Source organism: Papaver somniferum, chromosome 2 (genome assembly GCF_003573695.1).
Source record: "Papaver somniferum cultivar HN1 chromosome 2, ASM357369v1, whole genome shotgun sequence".
Classification (NCBI taxonomy): Eukaryota; Viridiplantae; Streptophyta; class Magnoliopsida; order Ranunculales; family Papaveraceae; genus Papaver; species Papaver somniferum.
This window is the reverse complement of record NC_039359.1, coordinates 57,125,184-57,148,700: the sequence shown is the minus strand read 5'-3', so window position 1 is coordinate 57,148,700 and position 23,517 is coordinate 57,125,184. Positions and strand designations below refer to the sequence as shown.

Below are 23,517 nucleotides of genomic sequence, written 5' to 3'. Positions count from 1 at the left end.
CTCAAGGACCTATGAGGTTGGAGATATTGTATGATCAAGTGGTCTATACGGTTTCACGCTCAATTGTAAGAAGCCTAAATTGGGAGCCTGCCCATGCATATTCTTGTAAAATAGGCAAGTCAAAAATATTTTCAACATTAATAATTAGGCTTCAAATAATCAGAGATGGATTTTAGCGGAAAAGTCTTGTTTAAAGTTATTTTCCGTCATTGGTGTCATTGCTAAGGTTCCAAGTTGTTGGTACTCGGGAGGATTAGAAATACCAATTATTGGGACATTTCTATGGATAAGCACTCATCTTTTAAAGCATCTCTGAATCTGAAATAATGAAACTCCTCTTGGATAAGTTATAACGCCCAAAATTGTACTTCTCATTCTTATTCAGTTTACTCCAATATCTCAAAGATCCATAAATTTTGATCTAATCATACAAACTAGATAGTAATTTGGATATAAGTTTATAATTAATAACTGAACTTGATGAAGAAAAAATGGTGTGCGACACACCTTTTGTAAGCGCATACATAGACAAGGAAATTAAAAGAACTGAATCTCTTCACAATCGCGGGTCACTCATGTCTTGTGACTTGTGATCCTCTATGAAACTCATGCACTCCATGGACGCACTTTGAAAGGCTTATATTGTATTAATACTCGGTCCATACCCCTTTCTAAAGATTCCGAGTTATGGAAATAGAACCAAATATAAAAAACGATCAACCTTACATACGGAACTCCGGAATGACCAATCACATTCTATTCATCTGTGCTATAATATTCCAGAAAGAGTATGTCAGCCTTATAAGCTAACATACTATGACTAGATTGTCCACCTTTCAATTCTCCAAAGGGAAAGCGAAGTGTCACATTCATGTTATTTATTAAGTTGGTTACATAATAGAGTCATGTTTCAGGGTGTATTTCCTTTCCTTAAATCAATTTTCTATCAGTTGTAAAGAAGTTTTATTCCAACCACCTTGCGGCAGCTAGATGAAGGCGTTGGAAGTGTTTCGGGGTTGCTTCTTTCTGCTTCCCTTTAACCCTCTTTCTATAAAAGTTTAAATTTATTGATAAAAAGGAAATAAAAAACAAAAGTTTACACTTGACTGAACGCTAATTTACAACAAAGGATGATGCTTCGATCTTTGAAACACTGATCGAAATGGAAGAAATTACATTTTCATACAGGAGGACAACTACAACAAAAGATATGACTAAATTTAACATGTTCTAGAGCAGAAATATAAGCATTTATTTTTTCTTACAAAACAGCATGGATTCATAGCTGTGGGAACCTTGGACTAAAAAAGCTTGAAAGAACCATAGAGTTTAGTAGTTCGAACATGGAACCGAGTTTCATGCATCGAGGTGTCTTGTACTGAGCAACTGAAGAACCTTGGTTGATTGCATGATCCATCAGCTTACCAAATGTTCCTGTCTCTACAATCTTTATCTCTAGGGGTCCAATTAATTTCTTGTTAGTGCGCATATAACGATACTCATAACCGAGGCATTCTTCCATTATGAGACAACATTCCTCGAGCACTGTCTGAGGAATTACGGCATTGTTTTGTTGCCCTGAAGTTCTCAATAGATCACATAGTGGCCTGGAAAAGTTGATGTATCAGCAAAGCTAGTGTATTCAACAAGAGAGACATTAGACATAATCATAAGATGGTCAACTGCTTTTTTCACTGCATTTTGAAGGTCAGTTTCGTTTGTCTTATCCATATCTATGCCTAGAACTACATTTCTTCTCCGCAAGAAATTAAACTGAGGAGTATTTTTCTTGAACCCAGCAACTCGTAGCACGTCTCCCACTCTATACCGATAAAGTCATGTGCATAATACATAAGCGTACGCTCAGTAAGTACTTGACGAAATAGTGTGCATGTAGTCTAAGTTCTTGAATATAATTTACCTGCATAATTGGTGACAACAAGCTCATATTCTCGTCCAAGGTCAACCTCGACGAGATCGACCAGTTCTTGATGATGTTGTTCTTTCTCCTGGTTGCAGTTGTCGTTTTCATTATCATCTTCCCCGAGTATAGGTAAGAACTCAAAATATGTCATTGTAGGGATAAGGGTGTAGAAACTTCATGTGGCTTAGTTAGGGGATTAAGGTTTATGCCTAAGAAGCATTCTGAACATGCGTACATATGGATAACAATGGGAAGACCATTACTATAAAGATCAATCTTATCGATGTGTTGAGACATTGTCCCAGTAATGATGCTGACGATGCACTTAGCATTAGGCCATAACCTAGACACTATGCCTTCCCATGATGAATCTCTCTTACACTCATTCTCGATGAAATCAGCACGTTCGGGGTTTGGTCTGACTAGTATTTCCATGACCGCTTTTCTCACCGATGGTTCAGTGATTTTAGTGTGGTCTTCTGCTATAGTTCCACGCCGGATGTCATCACAGAGAAGTGTCCAATGTTGTTGTAAACACTTGACGGATAGGATCAAACCCGAAACGAAGGCGAATCCTAAGTGAAGAACTTGTTTTTTTTGATAGAGGCCACAAAGTAATTGAGAATATAGACTTTGATAAGTATCCTCACATAAAATGCTTTCTATTGGGCTGGTGTAGTTGCGGTATAGATTAATATTACTAAAAAAATTTCTGGATGTTTTGGCTACGCTTGTAGATACTAAAGATGATATTATTCCTCCTGGTGTCTCAGTACATGGACTTACAAAAATAATCTGCATCGCCTTTCATTTGTTTAAATCAGGAATATGCTGAGGGTTAAAGGACAAAATGCCCCAAAATCGACCCCTAGGTTTGAAAATGCCCCGGACGTTAGGCAAGAAATCAAAATGCCCCAAAACCGTATCAAAATGCCTTATTCTGTTATGTTTTCCGTTTCAGAGCGTTAAGTGGTCAAATGCGTAAGCATGTGGCCCGCACGTGGAAATCGATTGACATTTATACCCTTCTGTTCACCAAGATGAAAATCTAGGGTCCTATTTTCGTCATTTACTGAGATTGCAACACGTGTCGATTACAAAAATGGACGGAGAGAGATTTTGGGTTTTACATTTACCGATTTTTTTTTTAAATGACCACGGTGTCCTATTAGCTAGGATCGCGACACGTGGAACATCCTAGCTTATCAACGGCTAGATTTTCCAACCGTTGTGAGATTCCGACCGTTGTAATAACGGTCATTTTTTTTTGTCTCCCCTGACTTATAAATTGTGAAGATGATCCAACCAAAAATCAGTAAAACAAAAAAATTCTTCATAATAGCTGCTACATCAAGCCAGGAATGTGAGATGTGCAACGAAAGAAATCATCAATCAATTGATTGTCATTGGATCTACACAAGGTGTAAATTAATTCCTTGTAATGGTATTCGTAAACTTTTAAAGGTCAAAGATGGTGCTAATTCAGGGAAGAAATTCTTCTCTTTCTCTAATCCCATGTGTTCATACTTCGAGTGGTTTGATGATGCAATTAAATCCATTGCACCTCAGTACAATGGAGGTTGTAAAGCTTGTGTTGGTGATCACAAATGTTCTGATTGTCCTTGGTTACAGACTAGATGTATCAACCCCAAATGCAATTCAACAAAGGTGAGGATTTTAAACATAGCTCAAACATCATGGAATTATGGTATTGGCTACCTAAAATGCCTAGAATGTGAAGATTTCCAATGGGTTTCTGAAGCAATCTTTATGAAGAAACAAAAGCAATTATATAATATTGAAGATCAAATTTGTGCACAACTAAAGATAAAGTGCACAATTAGAAGATAAAGCACAACCAAAACTCATGTCAGAAAAGGTTAATGTAATGTTATCATATTGGAAGTATTCCTCAATGTAATGAGCTGAATTGAGAAATAAAATCATGATTGTGTCCATACTTTTTAAACCCATAGATTCATAAATAAAAGTATGCTAAAACTTTCAACATCAACTAACTAGTAGTATGTCTGCCATTAAAAGACATATGTCTATAAATGCTAAAAGACATAAAAAGACATAAAATAGGAACCCTGCATTTCTATTGTTGATACTTGGAGTTAGGCTTTCTAACCCTTTTTGATGATGGTTTGGTAATGTTGATTGTTTGGATAGAAATGTTAACAGTACCATTAAAAATCTGGTTAAAACAGGCACTAGAAGGTGTAGAAGAAGTAGATGGTACCTTCCTTTTAGATCCAACATCAACTGCAGTGGAGGAGGATGGTGCAGTTGTCTTACACTTTTTCTGGGAACCAGCTGTAGAAGAAGATGGTGTAGTTTCCCTTTGTTCCAAAATGAAATAAACATTTCTTTATTTACTTTCCCTTTGTTCCAAAATGAAATAAACATTTCTTCTGATTCACACTTATCACATGCATTCCCTTCTTCATCATTAAATAAAAACAGTTCAAGTATAGAATTCATACCTTGTTCATTCACCAACCTAGTCTTTACCATAGCCATAAAAGCATCTCCACTGGTACCAGCTTTACAACCAAGAATATGCAAGTCTCTTAACCGGCCACCTATATCAGTTAACCAGAAATTCCTATCCTTGCTACCCATTCTGTAACAGATCCCCAACAAAAAAACAATAGTTATTACAGTAGTGAAACAAATTTTACAGTAATGATTACAGTAATGATTACTGTAAACAAATAGTATGAAACAAAACACTGAATAGTATGATTACAGTAATGAAACAAATTTTTACAGGAATTTTTTTTACAGTAATGAAACAAAATAATACAACAAGGGTGTTAGCAGCCATGGTGGTTACATAAATGTTTTGCAGTAATCATACTAATGATTACAGTAATCATACCAAAAATTATTACCAAAAACAAAAATGTTTACAATAATCATACTAATGTTTACACTAATTTCATTTTCCCTGAATCAAATTACAACACAATTTTCATTTGTATTGGCTACACAAACAAACCCTAATTTGTACTTTCTGAAATCGACCCACTAGGTTTGCATATCCACAATTTATCAACAACCCTTTCACCTTGCAGCCATCACCAACTCAGTTTAAATCTCAAATCGTCATAAACCCTAACTTCAGATTATAACAACATCATCTCAAACCAATTTCATAATCACATTCCCTGAATCGAAAAATCAAAAATCGTAATCACATATCCTAAATCGCAAACCAATTTCACAAACCCTAACCCCAAATCGTAAAGCATATACCAAATCAAAAAGATCAAATGTAGAAAGATAATCATCACATGGTTAATCACAAACCCTAAAACGTCAAATTTCTGAACAAAAAACTTACCTGTTCGTCACTGGGAAGAGAAAACCTGCCTCTTATCGATCTGCAGTTCCCTTTGTCCTTCTGGTCTATCAATCTCTCAATCTCTCGATCTCTCGATCACTCTTGCCTGTAACCCTATCGCTCTCTGAACTATCTGGGAAAATTTTCGATTCCTTTCTGTGGCTGAAAATCGACACAGGTGAAGATAATACCTGTAGCACACGTACGCAACACACGTTTGCTACAGGTGTCAGTCCTTGACCACGTGTCCTTGAAATAGATGCCCACGTGTTAAGAAAACCATATCAGTACGTGTCGGGTATTTTTTCTTGCGAAGGGTAAAAATGAAAAATCACACTATAGTTGACTGGTCAAAGGTAGTGAAAATGCCCCAATTTTGACCAAAAATTGAAAACAAACAGAATGGGGCATTTTGATTTCTTGCCTAACGTCCGGGGCATTTTCAAACCTGGGGGTCGATTTTGGGGCATTTTATCCTTTAACCCATATGCTGATTTAAGACCGGCATTAAGAGGGAGCAGAATTCCCGTGATTTCTTAGCTTATTCTTCTGTTGATGGTATAAATTTACTCATTCCAGATGAAGTTCCCGAGCTACGAAAAAATTGAGAAATAGGCGATTTGCAGAGACTAGACGAAATACTATTACCTTTAGTGATGAGAAGATCGATATCAGGTTTAAGATCTTCATAGGTAACCATGGGCATGATTTTCTTAAATGTCTGACGATCTGTATGTCCGTTTAAACCATGTCTTTGTAAGTACTCGACTTGAGCATTACGAGATAAGATTTCTGTGAGAACTTGATTTTGAACTTCATCGGCATTAATTGTAATTTGTTCAATGAACTGAAGTGCTTCCTTGTTCTTCTTATCATGGTAATGTTCATCAATAGTATCACTGCAGTTGGCAATATTACTGTTTTCTGCAACAGCTAGGGAATCATCTATTGCAGCCGGTATATCCATCTTTGTTTCTGATGAACAGATTGAGAAAAATTAGATGATATTAATATTGGAGAATGAGTTAATTAATAAAAATAGGGCAGTTAGATCTAATTTGAGGCTCTAATATCAGATTTAAGAGCAGTATCAAGCTCATCTCTCTCGTCAGACAAATGTAATATTCTTGTTGCAACCACTTATGGAAGGCACACATCTGACATGGGAAACATGCAGTTAGGCGGGACTCGCGGGAGAATCATTGATAAGTTTCATATTATAAGCGAGATCTCCCTAACACGTACTTTCAGTACACATCCCCAGATGCTATACACATGTAATAATTTTCTGCCATTTGTTTGGTTGAACATCCTGTTAGTTATCGAAGACTAATTATTATTTCCTAAAGTTAGTCGTGGTTATTTAGGGAAGGGATTTCCTAAAACGGCTAAAGTTCTTGGTGGCCAAGTTCGTAACCTATATAAATAGGTAATTAGGCCTTGTAGAATTGTATTGTGTAGAAAACGATTAAGAGATCGGTGAGAGATTTCATGTATAGCTTTTAGGTCTAAATCTAGGGTTTCGTTGTGAGAGCATATTGGTGACGAACAAGAGACAAGGTTATCGTCTCGGGTAATTGTTGCGGTGTAACCAAGGGTTTGCTGGATTCAAACGACGTTGTAATCGTTTTTCTTCATAGTGGATTTGAGTTGGTGCGGCTCAAAGTGGATGTAGACAATATATACAAGTTGTATGTATTGGTGGAACCACTATAAATCTTGTGTCTTGTGAGTTGATTTATCTTTCTCGTATTATTATAGTTGCTTGTGCTTGGTTTACTTATTATTCATCATAGTATAAGATCCGTTATTCCGCGGTTGTTAATGATTCTTTAAGAAAATCCTGACAACTGGTATCAGAGCTCGGGTTAGAGCTTTAGGGTTTATCGTAGTACGATTGGAGTGAGAGTTATGGGTGATAATAACAAAATTACGGTAGCTAGGGTTAAAGTTTTTAATGGGAAGAACTTTGCGTTTTGGAAGTCTCAGATGGAAGATTACCTATATGAGAAAGACCTTGCTGATCCATTGGGTGGAGTTACGAAAAAGAGAGCACGCAAAGACGATGAATGGACAACTCTTGATCGCAAGTGTGTAGCCGTGATCCGTAGATGTCTAACGGAGGAAGTCTACAATAACGTACAAGAGGAAACTAGTACGAAGGATCTTATGGATAAACTTGAAAAGTTGTATCAAAAGTCATCAGCCTCGGGGAAGATTATGTTGTGTGAACAATTATTTAATCTGAAGGCGAAGCGATTTCGGCACATCTTGGGAAGTTTAAATCAATTATTTATCAGCTTTCAAAAGTTAGTATTACTTTTGATGATGAAGTTCAAGCTTTAAGGTTACTGTCGTCATTACCAAAGAGTTGGGAGACTGCAAAAACAACCATTAGCAATTCTGCAGGGAGCGAGAAGTTGAAGCTTGATGATGTGCAGCAAAGGTTGATCGCTGAAGAGGAAAGAAGAATAGAACAAGGTTATGTTTCTAGTTCTTCAAGTTCGGCCTTAAGTTTGCAACAAGAAGAAGATAGAGGCATGAGTTCAAATCGGAACAACAACAACAAATCCAGATGGAAGTCTAGAGGGAAGTCTAGGGGAGATTTCAATCCCGGCCTAGAGGTGTTGTTGAGTGTTTGGCATGTAAGAAAGTAGGACAGTACAAGCGCGATTGTCCGGAAAACAAAGGTGCTAATAATGGTGGAAACAAAGGTAATAAAGAAGAGGTCAACGTAGTTGCAGCTACGGAACCGGTGAAGGTCCTTGTTGATAACAAAAAGGTGATTACGGAAGGTTTTCTACTATTCTCTGAGGACAAGCAAGATGAGTCTTGGATTATAGACTCGGGAGCTTATTTTCATGCAACGGGTGATAAGAGTATTATGATATCTTATAAAGAAGGATACTATGGCCAAGTATTCTTAGGTGACGGTGAAGCATGCGACATTATTGGTTTGGGTGATGTGATCTTGAAAGTCAACGGTTCGACATGGAAATTGAAGGATGTACGACAGTTCCAAATTTGAAGAAGAACTTGGTGTATGTGGGCCAAGTTTGTGATGATGACTGTGAAGTTGTGCTTACGAAACACAATTGGAAAGTGAAGAAAGGAGCTATGGTATTAGCTCGTGGAGTTAGAGTCGGTACTCTATACCAGACTTCAGATGGAACAACTTTAGCAGTGACTAGTAGTGGTGAAGACACTAACTTATGGCATAGAAGATTAGGACACATGAGTGAGAAGAACATGAAGATTCTATGTTCGGGAGGATATCTACCTAAGGTGAAGTCTGTTTATATGAGTTTCTGTGAAGACTGTGTTCTTGGAAAACAAAAACGGGTTAGTTTCAACACAGGAGGAAGATACTTGAGAAGTGCAAAACTTGATTTGGTTCACACGGATGTATGGGTACCAATTGATGTTGCATCTTACCAAGGGTTCCAATATTATGTCACCTTTATTGATGATCACTCAAGGAAGGTGTGGCTTTACTTCATGAAGAATAAGTTCGAGATGTATGAAGTGTTTAAGAAGTGGAAAGCTTTGGTTGAAACAGAAACTGGTCTGAAGTTGAAGTGTCTAAGGTAAGACAACGGTGGTGAGTATGACAAAACAAAATTCTTACAGTTATGTGCTACAAATGGAATTCGTTTGGAGAGGACAGTTCCAAGGACGCCATAGGAGAATGGAGTAGCATAACGTATGAATTGGACGTTGAATGCACGTGCTAGGTGCATGAGGTTGCAGTCTGGTTTGCCCGAGACCTTCTGGGCACATGCAACAGAGACGGCTGCTTATCTAATCAATAGGACACCTAGTAATCCATTATATGTGAAGATACCAGAGGAGGTTTGGACCGGCAAAAAGGTAAATCTTTCATATTTGAAAGTTTTTGGTTGTGTTGGTTATGTTCATCTTAGTCCCGGTGAGAGGTCTAAGATAGGTGCTCAAGCAAAGAAATGTATATTTCTTTGTTACGGGAATGACGCTTTTGGGTATAAACTTTGGGACTACGAGGGTCACAAAGTTATTAGAAGTAGAGACGTCACTTTTAATGAGAATGAGATGTACAAGGAAAGGAATAAAATACAAGTTGAAGATGTCGGATCAAGCAACGTCGATAAGGAGTTGTATATCGATATTGATGATGTTTCTGGAAAAAGTGTGGTACAAGAAGGGAACGGTGTTGCTGATGGCAGAGAAGTACAAGGTGAAGAGACTTCTACTGCAGTGGGAGTTAATCCTATAGTTCCACAAGAAGTACGAAGATCATCAAGAACTCCAAAACCAAACCTAAGGTATGCTCTGAATTTTCTATTACTTACGGATGGAGGTGAACCTGAAGATATTAAAGAAGCACTAGCGGTTGATGATTTAGGCAAGTGGCAACTTGCTATGGAAGATGAGATGAATTCACTTGAGGAGAATGAAACTTAGGTTTTAGTAAAATTACCAAGAGGTAAGAAGGCGTTGCATAACAAGTGGGTTTATCGGATGAAGTCTGAAGAAAATGGAGATATTCGCTACAAGGTGAGGTTGGTTTTGAAAGGTTTCCAGCAAAAACCTGGTGTTGATTGCAACGAGATATTTTCTCCAGTTGTGAAGATGACTACTATTCGAGTAGTGTTAAGTCTAGTGTCTTCTGAAGATCTCTACCTTGAACAGTTGGATGTAAAGACAACTTTTCTTCATGGTGACCTAGATGAAGAAATTTACATGAAGCAGACAGAAGGATTCATAAAATCCAAGGAAGAGATGGTGTACAAGCTAAAGAAGAGTTTGTATGGTTTAAAACAAGCCCCGAGACAGTGGTACAAGAAGTTTGATAACTTCATGCATAGAGGTGGTTACTCACGGTGTAATGCAGATCATTGTTGTTACTTCAAAAGGTGCGGTTCTGACTACATCATATTATTACTGTATGTGGATGATATGTTGGTTGCCGGAACATCTCTACAAGAAGTTTAGAATTTGAAGAAACAATTATAAAGTGAGTTTTCTATCAAAGATCTTGGTGAAGCAAAGCAGATTCTTGGAATGAGGATCATAAGATACGGAGCTAAGGGTGTACTTATGCTTAGCCAGGCTGAATATATTGAACGAGTGTTGAAAAGGTTCAATATGTAGAATGCTAAACCAGTTAGTTCTCCACTTGGAAGTCAAATTCGTCTTTCAAGTATGCAGTGTGCAAAGACAAATGAAGAAAAGAAGTACATGGCTAACGTACAATATTCTTCGGCGATTGGGAGTCTAATGTATGCTATGGTGTGCACGAGACCAGATATTGCACATGCAGTGGGAGTAGTGAGTATATATGCAAGCAACCCAAGAAAACAACATTGGGAAGCTGTGAAGTGGATTCTCAGGTATTTGAGAGGTAACACAAACGTACATTGTGCTATGGAAAAAATGGTTCTATCTTGAGGGGTTATGTGGATGCAGACTTCGCAGGTGATGTAGATAAAAGGCGAAGTACGACAGGTTATGTTTATACTATGGGGTCAGCTGCAGTGAGTTGGAACTCACGGTTACACAAGTTGGTAACATTGTCTACTACGAAAGCGGAGTACGTAGCAGTAACAAAAGCTAGCAAGGAGATGATTTGGTTACGAGGTTTGTTAGATGAGTTGGGAAAGGAACAACGAGATAGTGTTCTGTTTAGCGACAGTCAAAGCGCTATACATTTATCCAAGAACTCAGCCTATCATGCTAGGACAAAGCATATAGATATTCGTTATCATTTCATTCAGGATCTTTCCAAAGAAAGAGAGTTGAATCTCGAGAAGATTCTTGGTTCGAAGAATCTGGCAGATATGTTTACCAAGGGAGTTACATCAGACAAGCAAAATCTCTGCAAGGCTTTAGTTGGTCTTTCAGAATGAGGATCTGGGAGGAGAGCCGCACTGACATGAAGATGTTTTAGAACCGTCAATCCAAAGTTGAATAAAAGGAGAATTGAAGACAATAAATGAGTCTTCAAAGTGGGAGATTGTTAGTTATTGAAGACTAATTATTATTTTCTAAAGTTAGCCATGGTTATTTTGGGAAGGGGTTTCCTAAAACGGCTAGAGTTCTTGGTGGCCAAGTTCGTAACCTATATAAATATGTAATTAGGCCTTGTAGAATTGTATTGTGTAGAAAACGATTAAGAGATCGGTGAGAGATTTCTTGTATAGCTTTTAGGTCTAAAGCTAGGGTTTCGTTGTGACAGCATATTGGTGAGGAACACGAGACAAGGTTATCGTCTCGGGTAATTGTTGCGGTGTAACCAAGGGTTTGCTGGGAATCACACGACGTTGTAATCGTTTTTCTTCATAGCGTTGAGTTGGTGCGGCTCAAAGTGGACGTAGACAATATATACAAATTATATGTATTGGTCGAACCACTATAAATCTTGTGTCTTGTGAGTTGATTTATCTTTCTCGTATTATTATAGTTGTTTGTGCTTGGTTTACTTATTATTCATCATAATATCTCAAGATCCGTTATTCCGCGGTTGTCAGTGATTCCCTAAAAAAATCCTGACACATCTTGTTTTTGGAAACTAATTAAGAGATATGAATAATGAAAAATTGACTATATATATATATATATATAATCCGACAAGGAATTAAGCGTCATTTTACTGGAACTGACTCATTTTGTTTGATCATCAATGGTACTTCAAAGTTCAAACCATTGTATGTGATGTTCACCGTAGAACTTAGATGCCTCTATAAAAAAGTGATATGCTCCAATAATTCTGATAGACTCCGATGTTTGTTAATTTTGTCTCCTGAAGAACTGCTCAGGATGGTGTTGGAACATATTGTGCTTTATAAAATGTTCGATGGCAGCACACATTTAACGCTATGATAAACAACCAAAACGGTATATATTAGAAATCTGAATAGCAATAGTATGCCTACACTTAATTAGCATAAGTCCATAACATAGATACTGTGCTTTCCCATCATGAACCTCTCTTATACTCATTCTCGATGAAATCAGCAAGTTCGGGGGTTGACTTAGTAATTTCATGGCCTTTTTTTGACCGATAATTTTGTATGTGATCTTCTGCTACAGTTCCATATCGGATGTCATCACAGAGAAGGGTCCAGTGTTGCTGTAAACACTTAACAGCTCCGATAAACCTGAATCCAAAGTGAATCCTAGTCGAAGAACTTGTTTGTTTCGATAGAGGCCGTAAAGTTATTGATAATATAGAATTTGATGAGTATCCTCACATAAAATGGTTTATATTGGGCTGCTGTAGCTGCGGTATGGATAGCTTTTGACTAAGCTTGTAGATACTGCATATGATAAGAGTCCTAGTACATGGACTTACAAAGATAAGCGGCATCACCATTCCTTTGTCTAAACCAGGAATATGCTGATTTAAGACCGGCAGTAAGAGGCCGCAAAAGTGCGGAGTTTTCTCTGCTTGTTCTTGTTGGTATCAATTTACACACCCCAGATGGAGTTCCTGAGCTATGTAAAAATTGTGAAATAGGCCATGTCCAGAGAGTTTATGAATGAGCGGATAGATGTCAGTTGTAAGATCTTCGTAGGTAACTACGGGCATAACTCTCTTAAATGTCTGACGATCTGCATGTCCGTTTAAACCATGTGTTTGTAAGTAGTCCGACTTGAGCATTACAAGATAAGATTTTTGCGGGAACTTGATTTTGAACTTCATTAGCATTAATAGTAACTGCTTCAATGAATTAAAGTGCTTTCTTGTTCCTCTCATCGTGGTAACGGTCATCAGTAGTATTACTGCAGGTGTTGGCAATATTACTGTTTTCAGCGACAATTACAGAATCATCTACTGCAGCCGGTGGTGTTTCCATTTCTATTTCTGATGACACAATTTGAGAAAGTAATTAGATGAAATTCAAATATCGAGAATGATGTAAATTATATGAATTTCTGAATGTCATATAATGCGAGGAACAGAATCTTAATTTCCCATTCTTTCTAAGCAACAAATAGAGTTGAAAGTTGTCCCGGCCTCAATTCAGGCAAGCCCAATCGGAACCAGTCCCGCACCACTATCACCTCACTTACCAGTTCCATCTCATCATCAATCCAACGAACCACTACCTGCAACTCAGTCAACCGATACCACTGTAATTGCAGGAAATCCTACAACCACATCCATACAAGAATCTAAACAATACTCTAAAAAGTCGTAGTGAAAATTATTCGTTTATTCATTAAGATCTTAAATTGGATACAAGATAATACAAAGACGTAGCTTGCTCTTCATTAAGATCGACTGACCTTTTCCGTCACGTTTTAGGAGAAACTGTTAACAGCCGTTACATGACAGGTGGCATTAATTCAGTCATACAAAAAGACGCTAAAGCCCCTGAACGATTTGACCAGGGCCGAATTAAATTAGTGACTCGGATTCTGAGAGTTAAACAGTGACTCGATACCGAGCTGCGAATTAAAACAGCGACTCGGATTTTGATAGTTAAGCTGTGACTCGATACTCAGCTGAATCGAACTGAAACCATTATTGATGTTCATCCTTTTCCCTAAATTTCTACATCACTATAATTCAACAATAATTATTATGAAATCACACTGTCAACATTGCTGGTGCAAACGGATTTAACTCTTGTCACGTCCTAGGCTGAAATGGTGGTATGAGCTGCAAACAGTTGGAGTTGGACTTGGTAAACAAGTTGAGCTGGTTTGAGAATTTTGTCGAACACACACCTTGCGAGCGTGCTTATGGTGATGAAGAGGTCTCAAATGTTGGCGTTTGCACCTCCATTTACAACTTCTTTTTACCTGCAAAATCTTGCTCAATTGATAGCATTTTTTTGCGGTAAACCCATCTACCCATGTTACTCAATGATACCGAGATTTCATCACTTCAAAAATGGTAAGCAATCTTCACCTTCAAACATGCAGCAATAAGTATAGCGCATTAAAAACCTTTATTTCATGTTTCAAATTAATCTTAAACCCGAAATTGCACTTCTAAATAAACAAAATTAAACTTCACTTATGCAAAATCCTATGGAAAATAGAATTGAGTTTGATATCTCTTCTTCTTCCTTCAACTGTGATGAACAAAACCCCAAATTCGACAAACTATAACATTGATTTTACCACTGCATAAACATAACATTGAATCAACTATACCATACCTAATTTGAAATCTCCAAAAAGGAATTAAAATCGGATGATTTACTGCACTTGGGTCGAAACATGGACGTGAACTAATCAAATCAAATAAACACAAAACCCTTTGTGATGTTGCTCGTGACGGAGATCGAGTTGCAATGGAATCAATCAAATTAGATAATAGCAAGTTAACATATGGTATAGAGAAACATTGGATAGAAAAAGATGGTGATATGATGATTTGCTGGTGACGGAGTTTGAGTTAGATGAAAAATGGAAGAAGAAAGGAGGTGAAGAAGCGGCGAGAAATGGAAGAAGAAAATGGGGTGCAAAGACTAAATAAAAAACCTAACCCTACACTGTTTTGTTAAATGGTAAAGATTAAATTTTTTGTACACGTGTAACAACCTGGTCGACCTAATCTTCAACCGTAGATTAATGAAACGCATGGACGGTGCATGATGTTATTTTCATAGGCTAGAGTGATAGGAAGTTTTTTAATTGCGCCCACCAAAATCTCATCTCACCAGCTGAGAAATTGACAAAGTAAATGAGATTTTACCAATTTGATGGATCTGGATGGAAATTGTAACGGCATGGTCATTAAATAAAATATGAAAAAAACGTGGGTATTTTTTTAAATTCATTTCCTCACATGGGCATTTTTTTAATTTTCCCATAATACAAAGAGTTAGCTTGCTCTCCAAATAAACTTTCTCTCTCCTAATTTCTTGTCTAACACATTCTAAAGGATCTCTCCCATTACATGATAACTCTTCCCTTTATATAGGATATTACATAGTGGATGACAACTAATAGATCCCCAATTTTCAGAATCACTGTGCGTTACAATCGCTCATGTCCATTCGCTCAACTTCGCACACTTTACACTTCGCATAGATCATCACACTTTACTCGTGACTATGCTGACATCATCAAATACGTCATCTTAATTTTGTTATGTGCGATGATCTTCGCTTATATTAGATGACCTTTACTTCACATACATAATGAATGTGCGATATTTCACTCCTACATTTTGCCTCTTCTCATTTCGTTCTCTTTATAGAGTGAGCGATATGAGAAATCTTCATCCTATCATATCGCACATGCTCATCTTTTCATATTCTGTTTTGCCGACACACTTTTGGAATTTGAGCTTTCCTAATTTACGCGTGTCTTCTTGATCACTCGTTATCTGATACGTCCTTATAACCGATTCTTAAGATCCGTTCATTCTTCGCATTAAATGAGATATATATCGAAAAACGAGAGTAAATTTTCTTATATATCTTCCTTCATCTTCTCCTTTCTTCTTTTTACTTCTTCTTTCTTTTTATACGTTACTGCAATTTTCTCTTTTCGTATCATTATCTTTTTTACAGTCCATTACTTCTTCCCCATCTCTTTTATCATTCTTTGTGTTTTCCTCTCTTTTACCTGTATCTTAATCTTGATTTCTCCGATTTGATCAATAACCTTACTGATTTGATCTTGATCAAGATTAAGATTTTTTTTTTTACTTATAAACCCGTCATTCCCATTCTTATAATGGCTCCAGGATATAATTCTTCTTTAACTTCTGATACTTGGAGTTGCGAGCAGATAACTCCACTGAAGACTTTTCGGCTTCATCAAGACCTTTCTTCTCTTCAGCAGCTAATTGCGTCTTTAATTCTTCAATTTTCTTAAGATAGTTCTTCTCTTTCTCTGCGAAATATAAATAAGCAGGTTAGAGTTAAAAAAGATATCATCCTCAAGAAATGACAGGTATGAAAGAGTAACAAATGACCTTCATGATTGGAAATAATGTCTTTAACCAACGCAGAATGTTCAGATTGAAGGCTCACGTTTACGGCTAAACCCTTCCTAGCATCATTCAGAACTCTAGCATCCCAACTAAATTCAGCTTCACTTTCTATGAGAAGTTGAGAATGGATTAAATTTCTTTCCTTAACAAGTGCATTATTTTCGCTCAAATCTAAGTTACGTTCAACTTGAACTTTAAGGACAGTTTCTTGGAATTTTTCTAGTGCTTTCGCACCCTTGAGAGCAATCTCATCTTTTTCAATAATGAGTTTGTTCTTCTTTGCTTCCAAAACTTGAATTGTTTCTTTATTCTCATGAAGACGATGTCTGAAGTTATTAAGTGTAGTCAGTAGGGGTCTATGATCCATTCTAAGAGCAGTATACTTTAGTCTCAATTCCTCCAGATTGAGATTCTCAAATCCTTTGGTTGGTTAATTGTTTAAAGAAGAATTAAGGTGTTCTAAAAGAATTTCCTTGTCAGGAAAGTTAGATGCCTCATCAGAAAGGTTATAAATGTCTGCGAACATAAAAAAGTAAGAAGTGCGAATTATTACATAGAGAAAGGAGAATGAGAAAGTTAAAGATCACGTACCAATAAGTTCATCATTCCTTTCTCGCAAAATATTTGCGCTTTTCATACTATTCACTTGCTTCTTTCATCTTTTGCATCTCTTTAAGTTCGCAGATGCTTCTCGGAACATTATTTCGCATGATTTCTTCGATCTCCTTTGTGCGAGAATCATCGCACAATTCACTTTTTTCCTGAGAACACAACTTCTGCCTTTTCATCCGTTCCCCTTCTTTAAAAGTAATCTTTCTGGATCGTTTGGTGTTATTATTCGCAGAAGATTTTGCTTCAGTATCCTGCTTATCTGTTTTTCCACTTTTAGACACTACATCCACCATTAATCTTTCACCTCTTTGACTATCTTTAGCATGCTTCTTCCAATTTCTTCGTTTGCATTCTCGCTCTTCGCACTTGTCAATATCAATTTCCAGACAATTTCTACCTTCATTTGTATCTCCTCTTATTATGCCAAGACCTTGAGGTAAAGGAAAATTTATGCATTGATGGAATGTCGAAGCCACACCCAAGATACTACGCAGCCATGGCCTCCCAATCAGAGCATTATAATGTGAATCAACATTAACAACACAGAATACGATTTCTGTTGGAAGACTTTGTAGAGGAATTCGCATTGTCACTTCCCCTTTTGGCTTATTCGCAGTGCCATTGAAGCCATAAATTTTATAAGTCGAAGGAATTAATTCGTCCTCTCATCCGCCCATAGTCTTGTATGTATGATAAAAGAGGATATAAACAAAACTCCCCGGATCTATGAGTATTCTATTTATAGCCCAAGTATTTGCTTCATGTTCTTCGTCATCCTCTACTTATGCTTTCGGATTAATCCCTAACCTCACTACTAGTGGACATTCATGTGGTTCTCCTCCTCCTGGTGTTTCTTCCGCACTGAACGAAATGGTCTGTTTTTGCCAATCCTTTAATGGTGATATCTTCGCAAGGTTAAATATTTCTCTTCCATCATTATCGCTCGCATGCACAAGACTTAAGATATTGTCATGAAAGTCTTCTATATTTTTAAATGAATGTATAATCGAATTACAGTATAGGTTTTTCTCCTTCACACCTACTTCGATTACATATGTATTCATTCCTTTCTCTGCACCATATGTATTTCCTCATGGTGGTGGTGGTGGTAAATTCTGTGGTTGTTGTGCTAAGAAGTGGTCCAGTTTTCCTTGCTCAATCATTCGCAGTATGATTTTCCTCACATTTATAGAATTACTTGTCGTGTGACCATGAAAATGATGATATACACAAAATTCTTTGCTCCTTCTCCCTGGTGGTGGCTCATCTCCTACATCATGTGGTTCAGGAATTTCTTCCATTAATATAACAACTTCCCAGATTTTGTCTACTGTGGTATTTAATTTTGGCAAGTTTATCAGTTCCTTGTCTTCTATTATAATATGGTTGTTGACCTCCATAGCCTTCTGGAGGGTTATCCATTCTTTGAATCTTATTATTCCCTCCGCGATTTTGGAATTGTTTTTCTTTGTATTCTCTTTTGAATTCTTCTTGATCTGCACTACCTATGGCTACCATCTTTTGTTCCACCTCTATAATGTTCTTTCCTTGATTTCCCTGAGATGTACTCGCAACAGCATTTGTCATCCTTGGGAGTAAACTTGCATTCCCATTATTCGCACTAGGTATCGCAACTGGGTAAGACTCCATATCTCTCTTCTTCTCCTCAAGCGTTATATACTCCTCTTTGAAATTCGCGCAACTCTGACATTGTTATGGTGTCTTTTATCCTGAAGATCTGTGTATATAATAACTTCGTAGGAAAAAGAGCATTGATAGAGGCTAGTATAACATTTCGTTCATCTAATCGTCTTTCCATTTCATTACACATGGTCCTCCAACGCGTGGTTAGATGACGCAAACTCTCATTGATCCTTCTGCGAAGTCCAAAGGCCGTCTCAATCCCTGGTCTTGACATATTATTACTGATATATTATCCCAAAAAGACGTTCTGTAAATGACGAAATGATCTAATGGTTCCTACTGGAAACCATTCAAACCATTGCAAAGCTTCCCCTGTCAACCTCGCAGGTAAATACTTACACAACACTGCATCATTCTCTTCCCATTGCAACAGAGATCGACTGTAAGCTTTTATGTGTTGTACTGCACATGTGCTTCCATCAAATATACTGGTAAATTGCATTTAGGTGGTATTATTGTGCTTTGAATGTTTCTTGCAAAGGGTGTTTTTCCATCTTCCTCTACTGCTTCCTCTAACTGTCTCCTTCCACCATTTCTTCGCGCAGTCATCATTTCTCTTAGTTATGCCATTTCTTTAAGAATTTCTTCACTCATAGTTTGATCTAAGTCCTGTCGCATAGGCCTTTTTAATCTCGCTTGCCTCAACCTATTCTCATGATTATTCTGTCACATAGATTGTTGTATCTCTCTTTCTTCAGATTCTTCTCTTCTTCTCCTACACCATTCTCTTTTATCTCTCATACGCGAATAACATTATTTCTTTTATCCTGTTCTTCGTGTGCATATTTATCTCTCAATATTTCTCTACTATTCAATAGAATTCTCCCTTGTTCTGGATAATTTTCTTCATCATTATCTGACTCATAGTGCTTGCGATATCGCTCGCCTGCATTTTAACGTCTGTTGTTACTTTGACCTTCTTGTCGGCGATTGTGTTCACGCGGTTGCTCATATCGGTCATATTTTATGCGTCTATCATCGTTGATCTTGTAAATTATCACCTACTTGTAAGTTATCATCAATATTACCTAAAGGTTGCTCTCGCCTTGCATATCTTTGATTAGATTGACTTCATCTTAATGAAATTCTACTTTTCCTAGAGCTTGATCGTGTAGCGCTTCTTGATCTTTGTTCTTGCAATATGAGATTCTCTTCTCTTAGATCATCATTCGGACGTATCAAGTTTGCACGCTCTTCCTCCTCTCTTCGGCGGCTTCAGCATGCCATCCAAATACGAGACGTTATATACCAAGATATGGGAAAGGTATGGACACATCGCCACAACCAGTCAGTTTGCGCTGGTCAAGCGTGTGGAGGAAGCTTTATCTTTGATTTACGACATGTGCAAAGTGATTGGCCATACCATTTCTGAGGACGTGGTCTCAAGATGGAAGTTCCATCGCGATGTGTGTGTAGACCACGGGTTCAACATTCCCTGGTTTGTTGAAGGTTTCTCTGAGATCGAAAGGTTGCAGACCACGGCGGATGAAGGCCCTTCCGCGGATGAGGTCGCACAACAGGAGGAGGAAATCGAAAGGTTGTCCACGGAGCTGAAGAGCAAGCCATTACTAGATGGTTTTCCTTGAATGTACTCCTGTTTTCTGAACTTCTTTATTTAGGATTTTTTTTTTGAAAGGAGAACAGAGCGCCTAGTTTATGGTTTGGTTTTCTGGATTCTTGGGTTGATAGATAATTGTTACCTATGAGTGTTTTGCATTATTCTTTTGAAATGAATTGTTTTTAGAATAATGTTGTTCTTGGTCATGACTGTATGTGGCATAAATACCCTAGGAGATTCATGGAGTTGTGAATGTTGTGTTGTTAGTAGAAAGTATGGGAAGAAACATGGGGATAGCATGGCTGTCGGTTTCTACTATGTATGTGAAAATTCTAGGTAGTATAACATGCAACTCGTCTGGCGAGACTTACTTTTTTTTTTAGAGTCTCCCGACAAAATGGATCTTTCCGGATGAATATCTGAGTTTTTGGGCACCGGTGTCGTGACTGTGAAAAGTCCCCAATCACTTTTGAGTCCCCAGTCGTTCCGGAGTCGTCTGATAACCGAGGCGGCGGCTAGTCTGCTTCCATCATCTTGATATCTGGGTTGAAAAGATGGAATCGGAAATCGGGAATTGATATTGTGACCGATAGATTAATCTCCCACTGTGGTCGCCAATTGTTTGAGGGTGAAAACAGTTTCTGCCGATTTTGGTAATTTCGAGTGTGTGGGTGAGAAACGAGTCTAAACCCTAAACAATGTAATGTAAGGGAGTACTTTGATTCGAGAGATCAATCTGTACAAATCCGTCCTAAACCAAGAAATTTCCGTTCCAGACTTGCTTCGGTCACAAAGTGAAGGATAAGCGCTAGTCTAGGGGAGGGAAGCGAAGAGAGTGTTGAGACCAGAATAGTTGATTCGAGAAGAGTAGTTGTTTGACGACTTGTATCAGAAAGTGGAAAGCTAAAAGATGATTGTTGCAACCCTTCGTTTGCAGCTAGTAGAATGGTTTAGGCGCGGCCGAGCTAGAATTTTGGCCTAGTTTAGGCGCGACCAAAATTAGGGTTTTGGCATAGTTTAGGTGCAGCCAAAATTAGGGATTGGCATTGGCCAAAAGTTTCCATGCGTTCGGTGGCAAGCTTGTACGGCTGAGATTTGCATCTCAGGAGGAAGGGTGGCCATTGATTGTTGCAACCCTTCTTTTGGAAGCCAGCGACATGTGGTAGGGCCGACATGGCTTTAACATCTTTTAGGCGCGGCCAAAATTAAGGTTTTGGCAAAACCGTGATGTTTGGCCTTGGGCGGAAGTTGCCATGCGTTAGGTGGAGAACTTGGACGGCTGATATCTGCATCTCAGATGGAAGGGTAGATGTTGATTGTTGCAACCCTTCGTTTGGAAGCCAGCGACATGAGATAGGACCGGCATGGCTTTGGCATCTTTTAGGCGCGACCAAAATTAGGGTTTTGGCAAAACCATGATGTTTTTCCATGGGACGGAAGTTGCCATGCGTTAGGTGGCGAACTTGGACGGCTGAGATCTGCATCTCAATTGGAAGAGTAGCCGTTGATTGTTGCAACCCTTCGTTTGGCAGACAGCGGCATGTGGTAGGGCCAGCATGGCTTTGGCATATTTTAGGCGCGGCCAAAATTAGGGTTTTGGCAAAACCGTGATGTTTGGCCTTGGGACGGAAGTTTCCATGCGTTAGGTGGCGAACTTGGATGGCTGAGATCTGCATCTCAGATGGAAGGGCATCCGTTGATTGATGCAACTCTTCGTTTGGTAGCTAGCGGCATGTGGTAAGGCCGGCATGGCTTTGGCATATTTTAGGCGCGGCCAAAATTAGGGTTTTGGAAAAACTGTGATGTTTGGCCACGGGCTGGAAGTTTCCATGCGTTAGGTGACGAACTTGGATGGCTGAGATCTACATCTTAGATATAAGGGTAGCCGTTGATTGTTGCAACCCTTCGTTTGGCAGCCAGCGACATGTGGTAGGGCCGGCACGGCTTTGGCTCGGAGATGTGGCTGGCATGGTATGACATTGGCACTGTGGTGTGCCTGGCATGGTTGGCATGCCTTGGCGCGGAGATGTGGCTGGCATGTTTGGCATGCCTTGGCGTGGAGATGTGGCTGGCATGGTTGGCATGCCTTGGCACAGAGATGTGGCTGGCATGGTATGTCATTGGCACTGTGGTGCGGCTGACATGGTTGGCATGCCTTGGCGCGGAGATGTGGCTGGCGTGGTATGCCATTGGCACCGTGGTGCGGATGGCATGGTTGGAATGCCTTGGCGCGGAGATGTGGCTGGCACAGCATGCCTTTGGAACTGTGGTGCAGCTGGCATGGTTGGCATGCCTTGCGCGGAGATGTGGCTGGCATGGTATGCCATTGGTACCGTGGTTCGCATCGCATGGTTGGCATGCCTTGGAGCGTAGATGTGGCTGGCATGGTTGGCATGCCTTGGCGCGGAGATACTACGCAGCCATGGCCTCCCAATCAGAGCATTATAAGGTGACTCAACATTAACAACACAGAATACGATTTCTGTTGGAAGACTTTGTAAAGGAATTCGCATTGTCACTTCCCCTTTTGGCTTATTCGCAGTGCCATTGAAGCCATAAATTTTATAAGTCGAAGGAATTAATTCGTCCTCTCATCCGCCCATAGTCTTGTATGAATGATAAAAGAGGATATAAACAAAACTCCCCGGATCTATGAGTATTCTATTTATATCCCAAGTATTCGCTTCATCTTCTTCGTCATCCTCTACTTATGATTTCGGATTAATCCCTAACCTCACTACTAGTGGACATTCATGTGGTTCTCCTCCTCCTGGTGTTTCTTCCGCACTGAACGAAATGGTCTGTTTTTGCCAATCCTTTAATGGTGATATCTTCGCAAGGTTAAATATTTCTCTTCCATCATTATCACTCGCATGCACAAGACTTAAGATATTGTCATGAAAGTCTTTTATATTTTTAAATGAATGTATAATCGAATTACAGTATAGGTTTTTCTCCTTCACACCTACTTCGATTACATATGTATTCATTCCTTTCTCTGCACCATATGTATTTCCTCATGGTGGTGGTGGTGGTAAATTCTGTGGTTGTTGTGTTAAAAAGTGGTCCAGTTTCCTTGCTCAATCATTCGCAGTATGATTTTCCTCACATTTCTAGAATTACTTGTCGTGTGACCATGAAAATGATGATATACACAAAATTCTTTGCTCCTTCTCCCTGGTGGTGGCTCATCTCCTACATCATGTGGTTCAGGAATTTCTTCCATTAATATAACAACTTCCCAGATTTTGTCTACTGTGGTATTTAATTTTGGCAAGTTTATCAGTTCCTTGTCTTCTATTATAATATGGTTGTTGACCTCCATAGCCTTCTGGAGGGTTATCCATTCTTTGAATCTTATTATTTCCTCCGCGATTTTGGAATTGTTTTTCTTTGTATTCTCTTTTGAATTCTTCTTGCTCTGCACTACC

At 38.6% G+C, this 23,517-nt stretch overlaps 1 pseudogene; it reads right to left on the bottom strand.

The window, feature by feature from the left end:
• Nucleotides 1–1,279: 1,279 nt before the first annotated feature.
• On the bottom strand, nucleotides 1,280–6,917 carry LOC113351105 (annotated as a pseudogene).
• Nucleotides 6,918–23,517: the final 16,600 nt, after the last annotated feature.